This window comes from Bos indicus x Bos taurus, chromosome 10, assembly GCF_003369695.1.
Source record: "Bos indicus x Bos taurus breed Angus x Brahman F1 hybrid chromosome 10, Bos_hybrid_MaternalHap_v2.0, whole genome shotgun sequence".
In the NCBI taxonomy this organism is placed as follows: Eukaryota; Metazoa; Chordata; class Mammalia; order Artiodactyla; family Bovidae; genus Bos; species Bos indicus x Bos taurus.
In genome coordinates, this window is record NC_040085.1 from 30,346,034 (window position 1) to 30,361,916 (window position 15,883).

The following is a 15,883-nucleotide window of genomic DNA, read 5'->3' on the forward strand; positions in this document are numbered from 1 at the left end:
ACAAATGGATGTTGAATGAAACAGGCTGGTCAAGCCACAGAGATTAAGAAAGAGGTTGGGAAATGGCTTCATCAGTTCAGTTCAGTTGCTCAGTCTTGTCCGACTCTGCGACTCCACCGACTGCAGCACAGCAGGCTTCTCTGTCCATCACTAACTCCCGGAGTTTACTCAAACTCATGTCCATTGAGTCGGTGATGCCATCCAACCATTGTATCCTGTGTCATCCCCTTCTCTCGCCTTCAATCTTTCCCAGATCAGGGTCTTTTCAAATGAGTCAGTTCTTCGCCACAGGTGGCCAAAGTATTGGAGTTTCAGCTTCAGGATCAGTCCTTCCAATGAATATTCAGGACTGATTTCTTTTAGGATGGACTGGTTGGATCTCCTTGCAGTGCAAGTCTTCTGCAACACCACAGTTCAAAAGCATCAACTCTTTGGCGCTCAGCTTTCTTTATAGCCCAACTCTCACATCCATACATGACTACTGGAAAAACCATAGCTTTGACTAGACAGACCTTAGTTGTCTGCTTTTAAATATGCTGTCTAGGTTGGTCATAACTTTTCTTCCAATGAGCAAGCATCTTTTAATTTCATGGCTGCAGTCACCATCTGCAGTGATTTTGGAGCCCAAAAAATAAAGTCTGTCACTGTTTCCACTGTTTCCCCACCTATATGCCATAAAGTGATGGGACCAGATGCCATGATTTTAGTTTTCTGAATGTTGAGTTTTAAGCCAGCTTTTTCACTCTCCTCTTTCATCAAGAGGCTCTTTAGTTCCTCTTCACTTTCTGCCATAAGGGTGGTATCATCTGCATATCTGAGGTTATTGATATTTCTCCCAGCAATCTTGATTCCAGTTTGTGCTTCCTCCAGCCCAGCATTTCTCATAATGTACTCTGCATATAAGTTAAATAAACAGGGTGACAATATGCAGCCTTGACATACTCCTTTTCCTATTTGGAACCAGTCTGTTGTTCCATATCCAGTTCTAACTGTTGCTTCTTGACCTGCATACAGATTTCTCAAGAGGCAGGTCTGGTGGTCTGGTATTCCCATCTCTTTCAGAATTTTCCACAGTTTATTGTGATCCACACAGTCAAAGGTTTTGGTGTAGTCAATAAAGCAGAAGTAGGTGTTTTTCTGGAACTCTCTTGCTTTTTTGATGATCCAACGGATGCTGGCAATTTGATCTCTGGTTCCTGTGCCTTTTCTAAATCTAGCTTGAACATCTGGAATTTCATGGTTCACATACTGCTGAAGCTCAGCTTGGAGAATTTTGAGCATTACTTAAACTTGCTAACGTGTGAGATGAGTGCAGTTGTGCGGTAGTTTGAGCATTCTTTGGCATTACTTTTCTTTGGGATTGGAATGAAAACTGACCTTTTCCAGTCCTGTGGCCACTGCTGAGTTTTCCAAATTTGCTGGCATATTGAGTGCAGCACTTTCACAGCATCATCTTTCAGGATTTGAATTAGCTCAACTGGAATTCCATCACCTCCACTAGCTTTGTTTGTAGTGATGCTTTCTAAGGCCCACTTGACTTCACATTCCAGGATGTCTGGCTCTAGGTGAGTAATCACACCATCATGGTTATCTGGGTCATGAAAATCTTTTTTGTATAGTTGTTCTGTGTTTTCTTGCCACCTCTTCTTAATATCTTCTGCTTCTGTTCAGTCCATACCATTTCTGTCCTTATTGTGCCCATCTTGCATGAAATGTTCCCTTAGTATCTCTGATTTTCTTGAAGAGATCTTTAGTCTTTCCCATTCTATTGTTTTTCTCTGTTTCTTTGCACTGATCACTGAGGAAGGCTTTCTTATCTCTCCTTGCTATTCTTTGGAACACTGCATTCAAATGGATATATCTTTCCTTTTCTCCTTTGCCTTTCGCTTCTCTTCTTTTCTTAGGTATTTGTAAGGTCTTCTCAGACAACCATTTTGCCTTTTTGCATTTCATTTTCTTGGGGGTGGTCTTGATCACTGCCTCCTATACAATGTCACAAACCTCCATCCACAGCTCTTCAGGCATTCTGTCTATCAGATCTAATCCCTTGAATCTATTTGTCATTTCCACTGTATAATCATAAGTGATTTGATTTAGGTCATACCTGAATGCTCTAGTGGTTTTCCCTACTTTCTTCAATTTAAGTCTGAATTTGGCAATAAGGAGTTCATGATCTGAGCCACAGTCAGCTCCTGGTCTTGTTTTTGCTGACTGTATAGAGCTTCTCCATCTTTGGCTGCAAAGAATATAATCAACCTGATTTTGGTATTGACCATTTGGTGATGTCCATGTGTAAAGTCTTCTCTTGTGTTGTTGGAAAAGATGTTGGCTATGACCAGTGCATCTCTTGGCAAAACTGTTAGCCTTTGACCTGATTCGTTTTGTACTACAAGGCCAAATTTGCCTGTTACTCTGGTATCTCTTGACTTCCCATTTTTGCATTCCAGTCCCCTATAATGAAAACAACAACTTTTTTGGGTATTAGTTCTAGAAGATCTTGTAGGTCTTCTTAGAACCATTCAACTTAAGCTTCTTCAGCATTACTGGTTGGGGCATAGGCTTGGATTACTGTGATATTGAATGGTTTGCCTTGGAAACGAACAGAGATCATTCTGTCATTTTTGAGATTGCATCCAAGTACTGCATTTTGGACTCTTTTGTTGACTATGAGGGCTAGTCCTTTTCTTCTTAGGGATTCTTGCCCACAGTAGTAGATAAATTCTGAGTTAAATTCACCCATTCCAGTCCATTTTAGTTCACGGATTCCTAAAATGTCAAGGTTCACTCTTGCCATCTCTTGTTTGACCACTTCTAATTTGCCTTGATTCATGGACCTAACATTCCAGGTTCCTATGCAATATTGCTCTTTACAACATCAGACTTTACTTCTATCACCAGTCACATCCACAACTGGGTATTGTTTTTGCTTTGGCTCCATCTCTTCAATCTTTCTGGAGTGATTTCTCCACTGATCTCCAGTAGCATATTGGGCACCTACTGACCTGGGGAGTTCATCTTTCAGTGCCCTATCTTTTGCCTTTTCATACTGTTCATGGCTTCTCAAGGCAAGAATACTGAAGTGGTTTGCCATTTCCTTCTCCAGTGGACCACGTTTTGTCAGAACTCTCCACCATGACCTGTCCATCTTGGGTGGTCTTACACAGCGTGGCTCATAGTTTCATTGAGTTGGACAAGGCTGTGGTCCATGTGATCAGATTGGTTAGTTTTCTGTGATTGTGGTTTTCAGTCTGTCTGCCCTCTAATGGAGAAGGATAAGAGGCTATGGAAGCTTCCTGATGGGATAGACAGACTGAGGGGGAAACTGGGTGTTGTTTTGATGGGCGGGGCCATGCTCAGTAAGTCTTTAATCCAATTTTCTATTGATGGGCAGGGCTGTGTTCCTTCCCTGTTGTTTGACCTGAGGCCAAACTATGGTGAAGCTAAATAAGACAATGCAACTCCTTCAAAAGTGCAGGCACTGCTGCACTCAGTGCCCCCAACCCTGCAGCAGGCCACCACTGACCCATGCCTCCACCAGAGACTCCTAGACACTCACGGGCAAGTCTGGGTCAGTCTCTTATGGGGCTCACTCCTCCTTTCTCCTGGGTGCTGGTGCACACAAGGTTTTGTTTGTGCCCTCCAAGAGTCTGTTTCCCCAGTCCTGTGTAAGTTCTGGTGGCTCTATGGTGGGGTTAATGGCAACCTCCTCCAAGAGTGCTTATGTCATACCCAGGTCTACTGCACCCAGAGCTCCTGCCCCTGAAGCAGTCCACTGCTGACCCGTGTCTCCACAGGAGACACTCAAACACAGTTCTGGCTCAGTCTCTGCGGGGTCTCTGGGTCCTGGTGTGCACAAGGTTTGTTTGAGCCCTCCAAGCATCTCTGATGGGTACGGGGTTTGATTCAAAATGTGATTTCTCCCCTCCTACCATCTTGCTGGGGCTTCTCCTTTGCCCTTGGACATGGGGTATCTTTTTTGGTGGGATCCAACAGTCTCCTGTCAATGGTTGTTCAGCAGTGTGTTGTAATTTTGGAATTCTCACAGAAGATGAGTGCATGTTCTTCTAGTCTGCCATCTTGGAGACAGCTTCATGAAGGAGGTATAAAATGAGATGAACAGGTGGCTGTGTGTGCTGCAGGCATAATAAAATCAAAGTGAGCAAAAGCTGGGCAGTGGAGATCATGGTTCTTGTTTTGACGGGGGTCCAGCCAGCTGCTCAGTTTGGCTCAAGCACTAAAAGGAAAAGCTGGGAGGCTGGTAGGTAGAGATCACATTGGTGGGCACTTGGGGATTTGAGCAGAGGGACAAGGGAAGGGAAATCCAAACTGAACTTTAAGAAGTGGACATATAAGCAGGCTATATCATTAGAGGTGGAAACCCAGAGAGAGGGAAGGGAGGAGGAAGCCACATCAAGTAAGTTAGGCAGAGGGACCTTTGTGAAGTACATGGTAGACAGGCAGTAAAGCCTAGTTGGAAAGGTTGCATGCTGGCAGTCAGTTGGGCTGTGACCCAAACAGTGGTTTAATTTCTTTAATTAGTTATTACATTTAAAGAATCGGGAAACTTTATTTAAAACACACACACACACATATCTAGCTTGTGAAAACTTAAGACTCTGGCAATTGAGGTCCACATTCCTACAGTGATTTAGGCACTAGGTCCTCTTGATCCCCTCAGGCACTAACTGCCCCCATCCCCTATCCACCCTACATCTCCCTAGGTTAGGTGCTTGCCTGGGCCCTCCAGGCATTTGACTTTGGGCGTCTTATCCCTAATAACCCATCCTCCTTCCAGTGTTTTCTCTAGAACTTACTGGTCCTAGCAGCTCACATGAGGTGAGGTGAAAGTCACTCAGTCATATCTTTGCGACCCCATGAACTATACAGTCCATGGAAATCTCTAGGCCAGAATACTAGAGTGGGTAGCCTTTCCCTTCTCCAGGGGATCTTCCCAACCCAGGGATTGAACCTAGGTCTCCAGCATTGTAGGCAGATTCTTTACCAGCTGAGCCACAAGGGAAGCCCAAGAATATTGGCGTGGGTAGCCTATCCCTTCTCCAGGGGATCTTCCCGACCCAGGAATCAAACTGGGGTCTCCTGCATTGAAGGCAGATTCTTTAAAAACTGAGCTATCAGGGAAGCCAAATCAGATCAGAGATCAGATCAGTCGCTCAGTTGTGTCTGACTCTTTGCGACCCCATGAATCGCAGCACGCCAGGCCTCCCTGTCCATCACCAACTCCCGGAGTTCACTCAGACTCACGTCCATCGAGTCAGTGATGCCATCCAGCCATCTCATCCTCTGTCGTCCCCTTCTCCTCCCGCCCCCAGTCCCTCCCAGAATCAGAGTCTTTTCCAATGAGTCAACTCTTCACATGAGGTGGCCAAAGTACTGGAGTTTCAGCTTTAGCATCATTCCTTCCAAAGAAATCCCAGGGCTGATCTCCTTCAGAATGGACTGGTTGGATCTCCTTGCAGTCCAAGGGACTCTCAAGAGTCTTCTCCAACACCACAGTTCAAAAGCATCAATTCTTTGGCACTCAGCCTTCTTCCCAGTCCAACTCTCACATCCATACATGACCACAGGAAAAACCATAGCCTTGACTGGACGAACCTTTGTTGGCAAAGTAATGTCTCTGCTTTTGAATATGCTATCTAGGTTGGTCATAACTTTCCTTCCAAGGAGCAAGCGTCTTTTAATTTCATGGCTGCAGTCACCATCTGCAGTGATTTTGGAGCCCCCAAAAATAAAGTCTGACACTATTTCCACTGTTTCCCCATCTATTTCCCATGAAGTGGTGGGACCAGATGCCATGATCTTCGTTTTCTGAATGTTGAGCTTTAAGCCGACTTTTTCACTCTCCACTTTCACTTTCACCAAGAGGCTTTTGAGTTCCTCTTCACTTTCTGCCATAAGGGTGGTGTCATCTGCATATCTGAGGTTATTGATATTTCTCCCGGCAATCTTGATTCCAGCTTGTGTTTCTTCCAGTCCGGCGTTTCTCATGATGTACTCTGCATATAAGTTAAATAAACAGGGTGACAATATACAGCCTTGACGTACTCCTTTTCCTATTTGGAACCAGTCTGTTGTTCCATGTCCAGTTCTAACTGCTGCTTTCTGACCTGCATACAGATTTCTCAAGAGGCAGGTCAGGTGGTCTGGTATTCCCATCTCTTTCAGAATTTTCCACAGTTTATTGTGATCCACACAGTCAAAGGCTTTGGCATAGTCAATAAAGCAGAAATAGATGTTATCCTGGAACTCTCTTGCTTTTTCCATGATCCAACGGTTGTTGACAATTTGATCTCTGGTTCCTCTGCCTTTTCTAAAACCAGCTTGAACATCAGGAAGTTCATGGTTCACATATTGCTGAAGCCTGGCTTGGAGAATTTTGAGCATTACTTTACTAGCGTGTGAGATGAGTGCAATTGTGCGGTAGTTTGAGCATTCTTTGGCATTGCCTTTCTTTGGGATTGGAATGAAAACTGACCTTTTCCAGTCCTGTGGCCACTACTGAGTTTTCCAAATTTGCTGGCATATTGAGTGCAGCACTTTCACAGCATCATCTTTCAGGATTTGGAATAGCTCAACTGGAATTCCATCACCTCCACTAGCTTTGTTTGTAGTGATGCTTTCTAAGGCCCACTTGACTTCACATTCCAGGATGTCTGGCTCTAGGTCAGTGATCACACCATTGTGATTATCTGGGTCATGAAGATCTTTTTTGTACAGTTCTTCTGTGTATTCTTGCCATCTCTTCTTAATATCTTCTGCTTCTGTTAGGTCCATACCATTTCTGTCCTTTATCGAGCTCATCTTTGCATGAAATGTTCCTTTGGTATCTCTGATTTTCTTGAAGAGATCCCTAGTCTTTCCCATTCTGTTGTTTTCCTCTATTTCTTTGCATTGATTGCTGAAGAAGGCTTTCTTATCTCTCCTTGCTATTCTTTGGAACTCTGCATTCAGATGTTTATATCGTTCCTTTTCTCCTTTGCGTTTCGCTTTTCTTCTTTTCACAGCTATTTGTAAGGCCTCCCCAGACAGCCATTTTGCTTTTTTGCATTTCTTTTCTATGGGAATGGTCTTGATCCCTGTCTCCTGTACAATGTCACGAACCTCATTCCATAGTTCATCAGGCACTCTATCAGATCTAGGCCCTTAAATCTAATAAAGACTGACAAAAACTGTATTGCTTCTGAGGACTTCCCTGGTAGTCCAGTGGTTAGGAATCCATCTGCCAATGCAGGGGCCCCAGGTTAGATTCCTTGTCTGGGAAGATTCCACGTGCCACGGGGCGACTAAGCACGTGCACCACAACTACTGAGCCCACTCTCTAGAACTGGTGCGCTGCAACAAGAGCCACTGCAGTGAAAGAGCCCACACACTGCAAGAGTAGCCCCCACTCAGGGCAACTAGTGTGTTGTTCTTGCACAACAATGAAGACTCAGCACAGCCAATAAGTAAATAAATAAATTTTTAAAAAGAAAACAAAACAGGGTTGTTTCTCTGGAACCCATCCCTGCCCCTTTAAACAAACAGCCCTGAATGAGGAGTGGTTTGTCCTATTGCACAAGACCACTCCCTTCCCCACCTTCCCAGGCTTCAGCTAGACTGAAGCCTGGGAAGGCACTTCTCAGCCCACCCCCACCCTCCACCCCCAAGGTCAAGAGTGTCACCTGGAAACCACAAACCCAGAAGCTGGCTTCAGCCCCCGGGGGTGGCCGAAACTCCCCCACAGTACTCTCCTCCCCTACCTGCAGTAGCTCCTGGGGTTCCATCAGCTGAGCCCAGAACCAGGAAGACCAAAAAAATACACTGGGAAAGAAACTAAGAAGAGCTTAAAAAAAACACATGCACAAAAACTCTTTTACATAAAACTGAAAAAGATTTTTACCCAAATGCCTACAGTGTTTTCTTGTTGATAAAATTATAGGTGGTTTTCACATTCTTCTTTTTGTTGACTTGCATTTTTGAAAATTTTCTACAATGAATATCTATTGCTTTTCTACAATGAATAATGGTTTCGGAAGAGATATTGAGGTCTGTTTCGGAAAGAAACAAATCATTAGATCCGGAGTCTCTGAGATGGGATAGAGAATGAGGGGCTGGTAAAGGAGAGAGAAGCTCCAAGACTTGGTGACTGACTGGCTCGTGCAGACAGAGAAGCTGAGTCAGCGGGGCCTTCCGGTTTTCTGTGCCAGAAATCTGGCAGTGCCATCAATAGAAACAGGGCCCAGGGGAGGAAGGCAGCTTCAGGAGAACCAAGCAGAAGGTGAGGGCCATCAGGGACCAGATGGAGACTGGTTTTGTTGATCTTTTTGTAGGTCTTTGTGGCTCTTATTGTTGATCTTAGTTTTTGTTTGCTTTTGCATAGCCTTACTGGGGAAAGATTTAAAGGCAACTTAAAAGGGTCTATAAACTATGAGATGAGTACAAAGGAACAAGATTTAAAAAGAAACCTAAGAAGGAACATAAGATAGGGCTAGGAATAAGGCAAAAACATACGAGTCTTATAGTCTTTGGGCCAATCACTTAGCTCTGCGTCCCAGGTGTGGGGCCTCCTGGTGAGGCCCCCAACACCCTGGAGGTGAGTGTGTGGGCCTGGTGGAGAGAATAAGCCATGTGAGGGTGAAGGGCAGGAAGGAGGAGACTACTTATGGAGAGAGTCAACCTAGAGGGGAGAGCGGTAAGTAAAGACAGAGCCTCTGGAGGAAAAGGAAGCTGAGGAGGAGCAGTCGGAGGGGCAGCAGGAGACCCAGAAAGAAAGAGGCTCGAAGGTGAGGGGTTTCAAACCCTGCCAGGGTCAGGAAAGGAGGATGCTGGGAATGAGTTGCCAGCTGATCTTCATGAATGGTTGAGGAGCCAGGTGGAGTCCTAGCAGGTGGCAGAGAGCAGAGTCGGAATGAAATAGTGGGGAAGGGGAGGAGAGGCCCAGGCCGGGTTTCAGGCATGGCTGGAGAGGCTGAGAGGACTGGGGATGATCGAATACTGATGCAGTACAAAAGATTACATTGTTGACTCACCAACCCACTTGGAGTTGTCTCGCCAGTGGATTTTCTCTGATCCACTTACCCTCTCCTGCTCGATCCTCTTTGCAACCAGTTTATGATCCTAGGTTAACCAGAACTAGTCTGTGGCCCCCAGAAAATCCATAGTGCTCTATGAAAAGTGAAGGACTTGGACTAGGTGGCAAAATCCTTTCTAATCCCTAAACTATGGTTACAGGTTACAGATTCTAGGGCCCCCTGAATACACGACTGGTGGAGGCTGTCAGAGCCAAGTTGTTGAGGCCCAGAGATGGGCAGTGACTTGCCCATGGTCACATAGCCAGTGTCTGGGGACAGAATAGGCCAGGAAGTCTGAGCCCCAAACTTTTTGCTCGGAGGTCTCATCTTCTCCAGATGCCCAGGCTCCTGGGCTTAGTGTCTGTCATTTCTCTGGAAGTGGGACAAAGGAACCAGGCCAAGGAGCAGTCAGGGCTGTTCCCAAGCCTCAGAAGGCTGGGATCCCAAGGCCCACACACCCATGTAAACACAGGCCAGAACTGCTCCTTCACACACTGCACAGCTTCCTCCATATCAGTTCCCCACTCTTCTCGTGCTTCTCCCTGAAGGTCCCCTGGGAGCCAGGGAGGGGCAGAGAGTACTAACCCCGCTTCACAACTGGGAGAAACTTAGACAAGGAAGAAAGCAGTAATTTGGCCAAAGTCGCCCAGCGAGTTGGGGATAGAACTGAAACTGGAGAACCCATGGGAGATGGGGTGGTCGGCGGGACACATGGCCTGTTGGGCAGGGGTGGAACAGTGCCATAGGTAGAAAAACACACATATCCTGGGGAATAGAGGGTCCCTGTCTCACCAGGGGATGATCTTGCCATCTCCAGCAGGTATGGGGTGCTGGGGAGGGAGAGAAGATGGGCAGAAGCAGTGGAACATGACCACAGTGAGTACAGGTCTGAGGGGGAAACACACGATGGGTCAGGCGTCCCTGGTTGGGGGCTGGGCTGCTTGCTTTTCTGCCAGTTTCAAGGGGCCCCAGGGAATCACTGTGCCCCACCTGGCCCAAAGGCCCCCTTGCTGCCCCTCACCGCCCAGGGGCCAGAGAGTCTGGTACAGACTGGTACAGGCAAAGGTCAAGCAAGCCAAGGAGCTGGCCAGGCAAGGAGACCGTTGACTGGCTCTGCCTTCCAGAAGGGTATGAGCAGGGTGACCATACGCCCAGGTTATTAATAGAGTTCCCATTCAATCTCAGAAATATCCCGAGTCTGACAATGAATTGCACGGTCATCCCAGTTAGGGGACAAATCTGTTCAGTGGAGGAAGCGTGGAGAACATTCCAGGAGGAGGGCAGGCCCGCTTCAGTGCCAACTTCCCTTCTCACATTCCACTCCGACCCTGTCTCCCTCTGTCCCACTCAGCCTAGAACGACCTAATCTGTCTGTCCCATCAACCATGCCTCCCAGCCCTGCCCTCTGGGAGGTCTATTTCTAGGGGGGCAGAGCCTCCAGGAGGCACCCTAGAAAGAAGCCTGGATGCAGGGTCAGGGCCCAGGTCCAAGCGCCATCTTGGCCTTGGCTTCAGTCTCATCTGAAAATCGGAGCTAATAAGAGCCCTCTGGCCCATCTGGAAGTTCAGTTGTAAGAATGGAAGACAATACTGGAGCAGACCAGGCTGCCTAAGCGTTGCCGCAACCAGGGACAGAAAACAGTGGTTTCCTGGGACAGTCAGCACTGCCCAGGCCTGGGAAGTCACTCCCTACTGTTGTCACAGCGTGACTAATGTGGCCTCTCGGCTGGCTGAGTTCCACTCGCCAGAGGATTTGGCCCAAGCCCAGGGAGGGCGCTGACAGCGCAGCCCTGCTGGGAGCGGGGTTTCCTGGCAGCCAGGCACAGTGGGCAGGTCTGACCTGTGAGAGCCTGGTTACCGCCTGGGGCCTGGGCTGGTTGCAAAAGGGGCCGGTACTCCTGACGCAGTCTGCTCTCGGTCTCACTCACTCTCCCAAGCTGGTTCCCAGGAGAATGAGATCGGAGGGTGTGTCACCTCTGCCCTGGGCACCGCTCTGCTAACCAGGGGAAAGCGAGTAAGGCCCAGCTCCCTCAAGTGTGCACTCACACACCAGCCCAGCACACACACACCCAGCACAAAGATGCTCATGGAGGAAACCCCCAGCCCCGCCCCCCGCCAGCCCCCCCAACACACAGACCCACTCAGAATTGAGCCTGGGCACACACAGACACATAGACATACAGCCCCGAAGACACAAGACCCAAACCTAGATGTACACACGGAGGCACAGAGACCAACACACATCCAACACACCCATGCATACATGCTAAGTTAAAAAAAATTTTAGCTAGCTTAGGCAGAGTGTAAGATTAATAAAATAGTTTTATTTAGTGGAAAAACAAACACACACAAAAACTGAAACGTGGTCCTGACATTGAATCATGGCAGTCATAACGTTTTGTTTCCAAAGTGTCAACACAAGGTGTATGGAGCTTTAGACTTGTGAAGCTTCTTTAGTTTGCTCTATCTCATATGATATCCAAGTGCGACTGCTGAGCGGTTTGAGGGATGTGGGGGGAGTATACGGGGAGTCCAGCAAAGTTAGGAAACTAGCCTCAAGATCAAAGAGGCTCCTAAGTGGCAGACCATCCCAAAACTAGCAATCAATAGATTCACCAAAAGGCAATGGCACCCCACTCCAGTACTCTTTTGCTTGGAAAATCCCACGGATGGAGGAGCCTGACAGGCTTCAGTCCATGAGGTCGCTAAGAGTCGGACACGACTGAGCGACTTCACTTTCACTTTTCACTTTGATGCATTGGAGAAGGAAATGGCAACCCACTCCAGTGTTCTTGCCTGGAGAATCCCAGGGACCGGGGAGCCTGGTGGGCTGCTGTCTATGGGGTCACACAGAGTTGGACACGACTGAAGTGACTTAGCAGCCCCAGCAAGGGCAAGTATTATGTGGATACACAAATGTACACATGCGGAGCTACACACATCTCACACGAAGACAGACATCCACATTTACACATGTAGATACACAAACTTGCACACGCATGGAAGGGTTCAGAGGTCTGCACAAAGGTAATATCCACTTGAAATACACAAGAGCAAAAACAGGGATGCAGAGGGATGTACATGAACACAAATATGTCATATATACATACCTTGTCATCATGTAGTATTTATTGAACACCCACAATCTGCTAGTCATGCTTCAACAGAAAGAGCCTCTGACAAGTCAACAGGCAAAGCTCCCTCATAGGCCCCATTTACGACCATATGGTGGCCCAGTATCCAAGCCAAAATTGAAGGATGTTTTTTCTATAGATGGTCACCAATCCGTGGTGGAAAAAATAATCAACTGTGGATTTAATCTCATTTATAAAAGAAAAAAAGTATTTAAAGGAAAACAACCTGAATGCACCCAAATGGGGATCTAGTTGAAGAAATTATGATCAGAGTGAAATAGTAAACAAACATACATAAATGGTTACAGATTCTAATCAGAGTTTATAATAACATGAAAAAGCTGTTAAAATTTTAAACTGAAAATACAAAATTATATCTAGCATAATCACAAGAAATATTTCAAAAATATACAGAGAAAACCAAAAGGAAGTAACATCAAAATGTTACTATGGATTATCTTTGGGAATTAAGACTATTGGTACATTTCAATCTTCTAGTGCTTTGGATTTTCCAGTTTTTCTGTAAGCGAAGCATTTATTGTGAAAAAAGAAAATAGATATTTAAAAACATCAACTAAGGGTTGGTTCCACAGATATTAAAAATAATTTTACATCAATAAGCACTAATTTAAGACTGTATACGTAAGAAACATACATTTCTTTCCAGTTAATATAGTCAATGTTCCTTTAGATTCAAGAGCAGAGCAAAGAGGGGAAAAGAGGCAAATGAGAGAGATAAAGAGATAAAAACAGTCCCAGAAAAGCAGAGAGAGATCACACTGTAGAGACAGCGAGAGAGACGGTGGGTTTGGAACAAGAGGTAAATCCCCTTTTGCTCTGTACAGGCATGGGCCCAGTGCCTCAGAAGGCCTTTCCAGCAAGCCATCGCTCTTTTGAAAAAATATTTATCTCTACTGTGTCCAGGTCTTAGTTGCGTCATGTGAGATCTTCATTGTAGCATGCAGGATCATTTAGTTGATGCATGCGAGATCTTTAGTAGTAGCATTCGAACTCTTAGTTGTAGCACGTGAGATCTAGTCCCCTGACCAGGGATCAAACCCAGGCCCCCTGCAGTGGCATCAAGGAGCCTTAACCACTGGGCCACCAGGGAAGTCCAAGGCATTCCATTACTCTTTAGGCCTGTGGTAAGGCCCCTGGACACAGACCTGGAGATGAACTTTATCCTCGGGATCTCCTGCAGGGCTCACTGCTTGGCTTTTTATCTCAAGCACTTAATGAAACTGAAAGTCGCTCAGTTGTGTCCAACTCTTTTCGACCCCATGGACTATACAGCCCATGGAATTCTCCAGGCCAAATTACTGGAGTGGGTAGCCTTTCCCTTCTCTAGGGGATCTTCCCAACCCAAGGATCAAACCCAAGTCTCTCGAATTGCAGGCAGATTCTTTACCATCGGAGCCACAAGGGAAGCCCCAAGCACTAAATGGCCAGCAGCAAATGTTGCCTGGGCCCATGATCCTGTGGGAACACAGAGGCATGAATGGGACTTGTTCCCTCTCCATTTAGCTGGTGATGGTGGGTGGGGGGCAGTGGTGTAGTGTGAGCAAAAGACTAAATTCAGTGTCTCCTTAATGGGCCAAGACAGCAGTGCAGACATTAATGATACAGGTCCTGGAGAGTATTGACTGGAAGTATTGACTTGACTTGAGTAGTGACTAGAAGACGGTTAAAGGAGAAACCGGGCATCTGGTTGGGAGAGGAGGTGGGGGGCACTTTCTAGAGGATTTAGCAAAAGCAAAGACTTGGAGTCAGAAGTAAAAAATGATTGGGGATCAGGGAGTGGGGATCATTGGGACAATCTGGACTTGTCCAGGTTGGTGTCAGATTTGTGGTCTTGAGTGCTGAAATGAGAAGCTGGGAGTTCATTGCAGGCACTGAGATCTAGGAAGAGTCTTGAGTCAGGGAAGTGCCAGGAGAAAGGAAGCAGCACTAGGGGGACCGGGGTGGGAAGTGGGAGTGGCAGAGATGCAGGTGCGAGGCGAACAAGGCTCAGTGACCCAGCAGGAGAGAAGACAAAGCGACATGGGTATACTAGTACCATCAGAGGATTAGGGAAGAAGCTGGAATTGGGAGAGACCCCAAAGATCACTTGATTAGGCTTCCTCCCCCAACCCATAGCACCTTAAGTCACCTTAGAACGGTTTGAAAATCTCTAATCCAGAGACTTGAGTGTTTCATTTTGCGAATGAGGAAACTGAGGCATAGAGAAGGAAAAAAAAAATTGCCTAAGGTCATGGTTGATGCCAGACCCTGAACTTGAACTGGGGTCTCTGCCCCCAGGAAAGGGAGTGTGTCAGGCTGGGCTGAGGTAACAGCCGGCCATGGAGCAGGGGCGTGAGACTCCATCCACATGAGGGGGCAAGGGGCAAAGGGAGACAGGTGGCCAGAGCTCTGGGGGAAGAGCCCAGGTGGGGCATAAGGTGGACAGTCTTGGCCAAAACTAAACTTGGGGATTATCTGAGGTTTCACTTGGCTAGGACTTTTGTCCCACAGCCACGTTCTTTCTCACACACACACAACTTCCTGCAGAGGGAGCTGGGCCGGGACAGAAGGCTCACCTGGCCCATTAGTTGCCTAGCAAGTGTCCCAGGTGTGCCTGGAGAAGGAAATGGCAGCCCACTCCAGTGCTCTTGCCTGGAGAATCCCAGGGACGGGGGAGCCTGCTGGGCTGCCACAGAGTCGGACACGACTGCAGCGACTCAGCAGCAGCAGCAGCAAAGTTTGCAAAGTTCTTATGGCCACTTATAATAGTATATTACTTGGGATATTACCTTTTTTTCTGTAAGCCTCCCTTTCCTTACAGGTAAAGTGGTGCCCATCCCACTCCAAATTCACCTGTTAAACGTCCTTCCAGCTCCAAGTCCAGGGAATGTTCTCTGAATCCCTGCTCCTTTCCAAGTCATCAATCAATGAACCTTCACTCTCAAAGGATTTCTGGGACCAAACTTCTATTTAAATTGTTAACCAGAGTTCCCTTGTGGCCCACTGGTTAGGACACTTCACTCTCACTGCTGAGGGCAGGTTCAATCCCTGGTTGGGGAACTTAGATCCCACAACCTGCACAGAAGAGGCCAAAAAAAGAAAAAAAGCAATATAAATTGTTAACACTGGCATCTTGACCTTCACTAGGTCCTTATGTAGCCTTTGAGTGCTAAGTCTAAAGACTGAGTTCAACCAACCCAAGTCCAAGAAGTTTGGCCAGTGGTTGAGGTTTAAGTTGTATGGGGGTCCCTTCGTGTTTGGGGTCTGAATCAGAGGGCCCTCCCCAATCTGAAACCCTGGGGCACTGTAGACAGGAAGGTTAGAGGGCTCAGGATTGCCCCAGAGCCCAGGGCTGAGCACTGTGCTCCAGAAGGGAGGGGAAAAGGGGAGGGGCACCACCCGCCCGGTGAGGTCATGGGAAAGCAGCTCTGGCGCTGACACCTGGGGAAACCCGTTTCCAGGCTGCTTCCCACGCTAGCTCTCCTGGGAACCAGCTAAGCCCCAAACGGGGCGCCCCAAACCCCTCCCCACAGGCCAGTTCCCATCACTGTCCCATCTAGACCAGCCCTCACCTTTCAATCTAGCCTCAGTCTTTTGGTACCCAAGCTGTCTCCATCCAAACTGTTGGGTCTTGAGGGACCAACATGCTGACCTCTCCAGAAAAAGACACAGAGACAGCAGC